This window comes from Elephas maximus, chromosome 7 (assembly GCF_024166365.1).
Source record: "Elephas maximus indicus isolate mEleMax1 chromosome 7, mEleMax1 primary haplotype, whole genome shotgun sequence".
Taxonomy (NCBI): Eukaryota; Metazoa; Chordata; class Mammalia; order Proboscidea; family Elephantidae; genus Elephas; species Elephas maximus.
In genome coordinates this window covers 120265842-120275277 of record NC_064825.1, presented here as the reverse complement: position 1 = coordinate 120275277, position 9436 = coordinate 120265842, and the positions used below count along the sequence as shown (strand labels likewise).

Sequence of the window (9436 nt, the reverse complement as noted above, 5' to 3'; positions counted from 1 at the left end):
AGAGATTAGATACTGATCAGATTTTTGGTAGCCAAAAAATTTTTTCCAGCCTGTGGGCTGTCTTTTTACACTTTTGGTGAAGTGTATCACAAGTATAAGTGTTTGATTTTTAAGAGCTCCCAGTTATCTAGTTTCTTTTCTGGTGTTTATGCATTGTTAGTAACGTTTTGTCTTCTGTTTGTGCCATGTAGTATGGCTTCTATAATTGTCCCTATTTTTTCTTCCATGATCTTTATCGTTTTAGATTTTATATTTAGGTCTTCTATCTATTTTGATTTAGTTTTTGAGTATGGTGTGAGGTATGGGTCTTGTTTCATTTTTTTGCAGACGGTTATCCAGTTATGCCGGCACCATTTGTTAAACAGGCTGTCTTTTCCACGTTTAATGGACTCTGGGCCTTTGTCAAATATCAGCTGATCATGGATGAATTTACATCTGGATTCTCAATTCTGTTCTATTTTTCTATGCATCTGTTGTTGTACCGGTACCAGGCTGTTTTGATTACTGTGGTGGTATAATAGGTTCTAAAATCAGGTAATGTGAGGCCTCCCACTTTGCTCTTCTTTTTCTGTAATGCTTTACTTGTCCAGACCTCTTCCCTTTTCATATGAAGTTGGTGATTTGTTTCTCCATCTCGTTAAAAAATGCCATTGGAATTTGAATTGGGATTGCATTGTATCTCTAGATTGCTTTTGGTAGAAGAGACATTTTTACCATGTTGAGTCTTCCTATCCATGATCAAGGTATGTTTTTCCACTTATTTAGGCCTCTTTTGGCTTCTTGCAGTATTGTCTTATAGTTTTCTTTGTAAAGGTCTTTTACGTCTCTGGTTAGATTTATTCCTAAGTATTTTATCTTCTTGGGAGCTATTGTAAATGGTATTGATCTGGTGATTTCCTCTTCGAAGTTCTCTTTGTTGGTGTAGAGGAATCCAACTGATTTTTGAATGTTTATCTTGTATCCTGATACTTTGTTGAAATCTTCTATTAGTTCCAGTGGTTTCCTTGTGGATTCTTTAAGGTTTTCTGTGTATAAGATCATATCATCTGCAAATAGAGATACTTTTACTTCTTCCGTACTGATTTGGATGCCATTTATTTCTTTTTCTAGCCTAATTGCTCTGGCTAGGACCTCCCCCACAATGTTGAATAAGTGGAAACTCACCCACAACTTGAAGGCCCGCACATTTCCTCCCACTGCTCCTGAACCGAGATGGAGACCACCCTTCCATTCCAATAATAATGGTATAGCAAGTGCTCATCAGGACTGTGCTGAGTACCCACACTGTGCTCAATGTTTTTTATGCGTGATTTCATTTAACACTCACAGTAATCACTTTTGAAAATTACCATCCTCCTTTTACAGATGGAGGAAGCGAGGAACAAAGAAGTTACTTTAGAACAGATGCCTCCCAGACACAAAATTGTGGGGCTGCTATATGCATCTCTTCACAGAGCCCAAGCTCTTACACCCAATGCCAAAACTCTTCAGAGGTTTTACATGCCCCTACTGCTGTAGTTATCCCACTGCTTCTCATATATATATGTGTGTGTGTGTGTGTATATAATTTGTGTTGTTGTTAGGTGCCGTCGAGTCAGTTCTTACTCACAGCAGCCCCATGTACAACAGGACAAAACACTGCCCGGTCCTACCCCATTCCCAGAATTGTTGCTATGCTTGAGCCCATTGTTGCAGCCACTGTGTCAGTCTGTCTCACAGAGGGCCTCCCTCTTTTTCGCTGACCCTCTGCTTTATCAGGCATGATGTCTTTTGAGTGCCTTCCAACCTGAGGGGTTCATCTTCCTGCATTATATTAGAAAATGTTCTGCTGCTGTTCATAAGGTTTTCACTGGACATTTCTTTTCAGAAATAAACTGTCAGGTCCTTCTTCCTAGTCTGCCTTAGACTAGAAAATTAGCTGAAGCCTGTCCTCCGTGGGTGACCCTGCAGGTATTTGAATACCTGTGGTATCACTTCCAGCATCACAGCAACATGCAAGCCCCCACAGTACAACAAACTGACAGATGTTTTGAGGGTGTATAGATGTATCTCAGTTACTTCACTGTGCAACTCCACACATTAGGCTTGGTAATGGACACAATGAGTAAATGTGAACTGTGGTAAATTAAATTTAATTACATTTCAGTTAAGGGCATGGGTCATAGTAACCATTCTGCTTGGCTCATTTGACACTCAAGTAAACTTGCTCAAAATAATCAACCTTTTATCAGCTTGTTCAGGGGATTAAACATATATAAAAACATTAAACATTATATAAATAAATTTTAAAAAGAAATAGCCTAGGATAGTACCTGAAATGTGAGCATTCTATAAATGTAAGCTGTTCATAGACTTAGGTGATCTGATTTGGGCAATGTATTTATTGAAAATATATGACTTGGGACGAGTTACAACTTCTTTCTGCACCTCGGTTTATTCATTAACAAAAGTGGGAAGTTGGCCATATGATTTTTGAGGAATCTCCTGTTTCACAGTCTATAACTACATAGATAATTTATGCATCCACTTATTTTGGCAAATCCATGTCAGTTCAGAGAATGATGAAGAATGAATTACTATCATAATGAAATAATGGAGTACTTATATTTTAATTTCAGTGAAATACTTTTTCCATTACCAACTGTTCCCTTATTTCTCACTATTGCAGGGCATGTCATGGTTTCCATGGAGAACAGTACAGAGGTGACTGAGTTCATCCTAGTGGGTCTCACCAACACTCCAGGACTTCAAGTCCCTCTCTTTATCTTGTTCACCCTCATTTACCTCATCAGTATGTTTGGGAACCTGGGAATGATGACGTTGATTCTGCTGAACTCTCGTCTCCACACTCCCATGTACTTTTTCCTCAGTAATCTCTCGCTGGTGGACTTTGGTTACTCCTCAACTGTCACTCCTAAGATCATGGCTGGGTTCCTTGTAGGAGACAATATCATCTCCTACAATGCATGTGCTGCTCAAATGTTCTTTTTTGTAGCCTTTGCCATAGTGGAAAATTACCTCTTGGCCTCAATGACCTATGACCGTCACACAGCAGTGTGTAAGCCACTGCATTATGCCACAACCATGACGACCAGTGTGCCAGTGTATGCACACGTCTGGCCATAGGCTCCTATGTCTGTGGTTTCCTGAATGCCTGCTTCCATGTTGGGGACATATTCAGTTTTTCTTTGTGCAGGTCCAATATGATCCAGCACTTTTTCTGTGATGTTCCAGCAGTCATGGCTCTCTCTTGCTCTGATAAACACATTAGGGAGCTGGTTCTTGTTTTTGTGTCAACTTTCAATGTCCTTTTTGCTCTTCTGGTTATCTTGATTTCATACCTGTTCATATTTATCATCATCTTGAAGATACACTCAGCTCAGGGACACCAAAAAGCTTTGTCCACCTGTGCTTCCCACATCTGCTGTTTCCATTTTCTATGGGGCAGTCACCTTCATGTACCCACAGCCCAGCTCCAGTCACTCCATAAAAAAAAAAAAAAAAAAACTCCATGGACACAGATAAAATGTCATCCGTGTTCTATGCCACAGTCATCGCCATGCTGAACTCTGTGGTCTATAGCCTGAGGAACAAGGAGGTCAAGGGTGTATTCAAGTAGGCTATTGACAAGGCAAAATTGTCTCTAGGACTGGGATTTTAATGGTGTGGGATCGAAATGTCCCAGTTTCTTTCATTTCAGATCTTCTCCGTCCAGTGGCTCACATTTTAAGGCTCACACTGCACTTCACTTCATGAGGTAATACCCTTACCTCTTCAAAAGCCTGTCGTCTAGAAAAAAGAAAACATTATGCCCGGAAATGTCATACCTGAATGAGGATGTCACCTAAGAACACCACCACCAACATTTCACACTATTTGAAGATACACCGAGAACATTAATCATGTTGTACATCTTTCTGTCAGCAAACACTTTGAAATGGTTAATGCTGCCTATTCATTCATACTTTAGTTGAGTTACGTTATCTCTTGTAACTTCCTCAGTCTTTCACTCCATTTCATTCACACCCATTTCCTTGTTATTCCCTGACAACTCCAAGCATGACCCTGCCTCAGGGCCCTTTGTACTTGCTGTACCCTCAGACTGGAGTGTTCCTTTTCTTCCTTCTGGTCTCTGCCTAAATGTTTTCCTATCATAGAGAAGTTCCTTGACCATTTTTATAAAATACCCTCCCCCTTCCCATGTACACTGTCCTCTCACCCTGCATTCTTCTTCATGCCCTTATCAACACTCCTCTATTGTGTATTTATTAGTTCACTTTCTTTTATTGTCTACCTCCCCCAGCTACAATGTAAACTCTATGAGAACAGGGTCTTTATGTTTTTTTTTTCCTCAACATGATCTTTATTAAATAGAAGTATTTGGTTTATAATATATTCTCAACAAATATTTGTTAAATGAATGAACAAATGAATAAATCAATTAAGCTTTAAGTCCAAGTGTATTGATATGCTGAATCTTGAACCATTGATAGTTACAGTGTATTTCCCATAAAATAAACCTTCTAGATAGATTTTTAGATCATTTCAAGAATCATAGCTAATTTTCTGCTTTGTTGAAATATTTTTATCTACATTCTCATTCAGTGCTTGTTGTTAGATGCTGCCAAGTCAATTACGACCACATGGGACAGAGTAGAGCTCCCCCTAGTGTTTTCTAGGCTACAGGAGCGGATCACCAAGTCTGTTCTCCCAAGGAGCCACTGAAATGGGTTTGTACTGCCAATCTTTCGGCCAGCAGCTGAGCACTTAAGAGTTGCACCACCAGGGCTCCTTACTCAGTGCTTACACTCACTAATTGTGGACACAACGATTTTCTGGGAATCATATTATCAAGTGGATCATCTCTTGATTTCATAATTTATACTTAGAGATGATATCTTATATAATGGCAAATAAATACTAGTTAGTAAGTCATAAAAGACATTAAATATGTGGTAATTAGAATTTTAATATCTGATTTAACTTGGAAAATTACTTCTTACACGCTTATTATACAATTAACTTCACAGATTCTAAATGTCCATGTAGAATATAAACATGACAAACATCTGTCAGTAGTAAACACAACATACATTCAATATGCTATTGCAATATATAATTGTGGATTGAATTGTGTCCCCCCAAAAATATGTGTCAACTTGGTTAGGCTATGATTCCCAGTATTGTGTGGCTGTCCTCCATTTTGTGATTGTAATTTTATGTTGAGAGGATTAGGGTGGGATTGTAACACCACCCTTAATCAGGTCACCTCCCTGATCCAAGGTAATAGGAATTTCCCTGGGGCATGGCCTGCACTGCCTTTTATCTCTCAAGACATGAAAGGGAAGCAGAGAGTTGAGGACCTCAAACAACTGAGAAAACAGCACCAGGAACAGAGAGCATCCTTTGGACCTGGGGTCCCTGCACCTGAGAAGATCCTCAACCATGGGAAGATTGATGACAAGGACCTTCCTCCAGAGCCGACAGAGAGAGAAAGGCTTCTCCTGGAGCTGATGCCTTGAATTTGGACCTTTAGTGTATTTTTCTGTGAGGAAACAAATTTCTCTTTGTTAAAGTCATCCACTTGTGGTATTTCTGTTAGGGCAGCACTAGATGGCCAAGACAATAATTCTTGTGTATTTAATTTTATCTTATGGGAGCTCAATTCTATACTAAAGCTACCCATGGAAATATGCACCCATGTCTTCTTTTGTGTCTCTAGATGGTTCAAGGCTTCAACATATCAGCATATGTGAGATTGTGCTTAAATGTACTAACAGGGTCATGTCGATGCTTGCAGTGGTTAAAGCTATCAACTGTTAACAAAAGGTCGGCAGTTGGAAACCACCAGCGGCTCTGCAGGAGAAAGATGTGGCAGTCTGCTTCTGTGGAGATTTACAGCCTTGGAAATCCTATGGGGTTGCTATGATTCAGAATTGACTCAACGGTAGTGGGGTTTTTCGGTTATGGCGTAACACATAGGTTCACGTGTGTCTTTGATGGTGATGTTCCTCCTGTCAGAACCATTCTTTAATTATTATTTGAAATGGCTATTTCTCTTCAGAATTGCTTTAAACTCACAGAAAGCTTTCGAAAGTAGTGCAGAGTGTTCTCACATAACACTGTGGTAGGTTGAATAATGGACCCCCAAAAATCTATCCACGTCCTAACTCCTGGGCCCTGTGAATGTTGTCTAATGTGACAAAAAAAAAAGGACTTAGAAGATACAATTAAATTAAGGATTTTGAGATTTGGAGAATATTCTGGTTTTTCTGGGTGGCCCTAAATACAATCACATATATCCTTATAACAGGGAATGAGAGGGAGATTTGACCAGAGAAAGAAGAGAAGGCAATATGACTACAGAGGCAGAGATTGGAGTGATGCATCCATAAGCCAAGACATGCTGGCCATCACTGGAATCTGGAAGAGGCAATGGACAGATTTTCCCCTAGAGCACCAGAGGGAGCACTGCCATACCAAAACATTGATTTTGGCCCAGTGAAGCTCAGTTCAGACTTCTGACCTCCAGACCTGTGAGATAATAAATATTAGCTGTTTCAGGCCACCAATTTTGTGGTAATATGTTACAATGGCCATGAGAAACGCATCTCATGCTGTTTCAAACCTTATATTACCATGGTTCATTTATCAAAACTGAGAAACCAACACTGGTACATTATTATTGCCTTAACTTCAGCCATTGTTTGAATTTCATTAGTTTTCTACTAATATTCTTTTCTCTTCTTGCATTTAGTTGTCATGTCTCCTTAATCTCTTCTGGTACTTGAACTTCACAGTCTTCCCCTGTTTTTGATGAAGCTGACAGTGTTGAAGAGTACTTACCAGCTTTTTATGAAAGGGCTAATATTTTTAAATTAACCCAAAGGATTTTACTCAAGTAAACAGTTGTTATATATCTTGCAGATTAATTAAAAGCTAAATTTACTATGTGTTTTTGTGCAGTTTTTATTTTTCATAAGAATCCTAGAATCACTCTATTTATTTGCATGAGCAATGAGTATAGTTTTATATTATTGAGAAGTTTTCTTCTTGATGTATGATTACTTTTAGTAAGTGTAAAATAAGTATGCATACTATAATTACTATAATAAAAGTTAACACTTATGAAGAGAGTGCTTACTATGTGCTTGGCACTTTTCCAAGTACATTAAATGTGTTATTTCACATAATCCTTGCAACAACTCAATTTTTAAAATAAAGAAACTGAGGCATATATAGATTAAATAACTTGTCCGACTCAGACATCACACACCACCGACTCAGACAGCTAGTACATAATGCAGCCAAGTTTCAAATTCAGGGAGTCAGACCCCAAAGTTTATGCACTTAATCTATATTTTATACTTCTTCCCCAATCATTTCTTTGAGAGAGGAAATATCAATTTTGTTGTTGTTAATTAAAGGCAATAATATCATTCTTTGGTGAAAATATGAGATGCTTTAAGTTGATGCCATGGAGGACTGAGCAACAGAAGAAGAAGGAGAATCCGGAATAGGAGGAGGGAATGAAATCCATGGCTAATTGCCTCTATGAAGAGCTGCCTTCTTTGCCATGAAACCAAAAGATCTGGATGGTGCCTGGCTACCATTACTGAACATTTTGATCAAAGATTCTATACAAGTACTTTTATCAAAAGAGGGGGAATGCAGAACAGATTTTCAGATTATCACGAAATCCAGACTTTCTGGAGCCATTGAAGCTGGGTGAACCCCTACAGCTATTGACCTGAGATCATATTTAAGCCTTAAACTTTAAATCAAAAATATCCTCCTCTGAAGTCTTCTTAAAACCAAACATGAGTTTAGCTTAACTAGTAAAGAATGCCTCCCTTGAGCATTGTGCTCTTTTAAAGAACTATCTAGATGGGATCAAACTGACAACAGCAACTTGAAAGGTTAGATAGGAAGCTTAAGGGCCAGTGAGTTTGTCAATGGGGGCGGAACAGTTCAGAAAAGAATGGTGAGAATGATTGTACAACTTGAAGAATGTAATCATACTGAATTGTACATGTAGAAATTATTGGATTGGTGTATGTTCCGCTGTGCATATTTTCAACAGCAAAAACAAAATAATTTTAAAAATAAAAAAAAAAGTAACAGATGAGAACAGCTTCTACAAAGTCTGAAAATCAACTTACACCTACAAACAAGGCAAAAAATATGTCTCATGAAACATCCTGAATTTCAAAAAATTAAAATAAGATGTACTGTGATAATTTTGGAAGGGTCAACAAGTGGAACATATAGATTCAAAAAATTTAACACGGTGACACCAAAATATTAGCAGATTCATACAAATTAACAAAATCATAGTATTTATATTTAAATAAGTTATTGATACTTTCGCTATTCTTAGTGCTTAAAATTAAAAAATTAGATGTTATTTTTTATTTCAGTGACTTAAAACGTGCCTTTTCTTCTTCCTATATTCTGGTTTGCTTACTCTATTAAATTGTACAGACAATATTATTTCTGGATAATAAGTCATTAAGATATAAATTTAGCTAGGAGAACAAATGTCCATGTAAAGGCATATGTTTTCACTAAAAATGACGGCAAACAAGAAAGCAATCATAAGTCTAAACTCAGGATCTTTGAAATCAGTCTTACAAAGGTTAATTAAAAAAAAAAAGTAAAACCTATTAGTTTTTACACAGAAATAAAATAAGCCAAGTACAATATTAAAAGTCATATATAGAAAGACTGTTTTATTAAACATGTGAAAAATATTTATATTTACAAATGCATTATCACACACCAAGATAAATGTTTTAAATTCTAGTATAAAAATAGACCCATCCATTTACCTCTTTAATGAGTTTCTCTATCTATGGGTGTGTGGGTGTCATGGGGTTCTATGAACAATGAGTGTGTGGGCATGTGATACTATGTACCTATGAGTGTACTTACCTCTGTACATTGGACTTTGAATGATTATACAAAAATTAAAGTAATAAAACATAATGCAAAAGGACTTTTAAAATAATTCAGTGCTCATGGGTGATCCTTCCTAAGCTATTATTCTTATATCAGTCGTCATTAAGTTGATTCTGAATCATGGCAACCCCATGTGTATCTAAGTAGAAGTGTGACGCGTAGGGCTTTCAGTGGCTGATTTTGTGGAAGCAGATCACCAGGCCTTTCTTCCAAGGTGCCTCAAATGGACACAAACTTTCAACTTTTGGTTAGCAGAAGAACACGTTAACCACCCAGGGACTCCTAGGTATTATTTCTAAGATCTCATAGTTTTTAGAACATTTGCTTAGTAGAAGTAATAGAGGTCTGAGAAATTGTTTAAAAAAATTAGAAAATTTGAGCTAGGAAGGTAAATATTTCCCATGGATACATCTAAGATGGATGAAACCACCTTATGTTGGATTCTATGTAATTAAAATATGAATCTTATAGAAGT

At 37.5% G+C, this 9436-nt stretch overlaps 1 pseudogene; it reads left to right on the top strand.

Moving 5' to 3' along the window:
* Positions 1 to 2676: 2676 nt before the first annotated feature.
* Positions 2677 to 3661, top strand: LOC126080825 (olfactory receptor 5B2-like; annotated as a pseudogene).
* The last annotated feature ends 5775 nt before the right edge of the window (positions 3662 to 9436 follow it).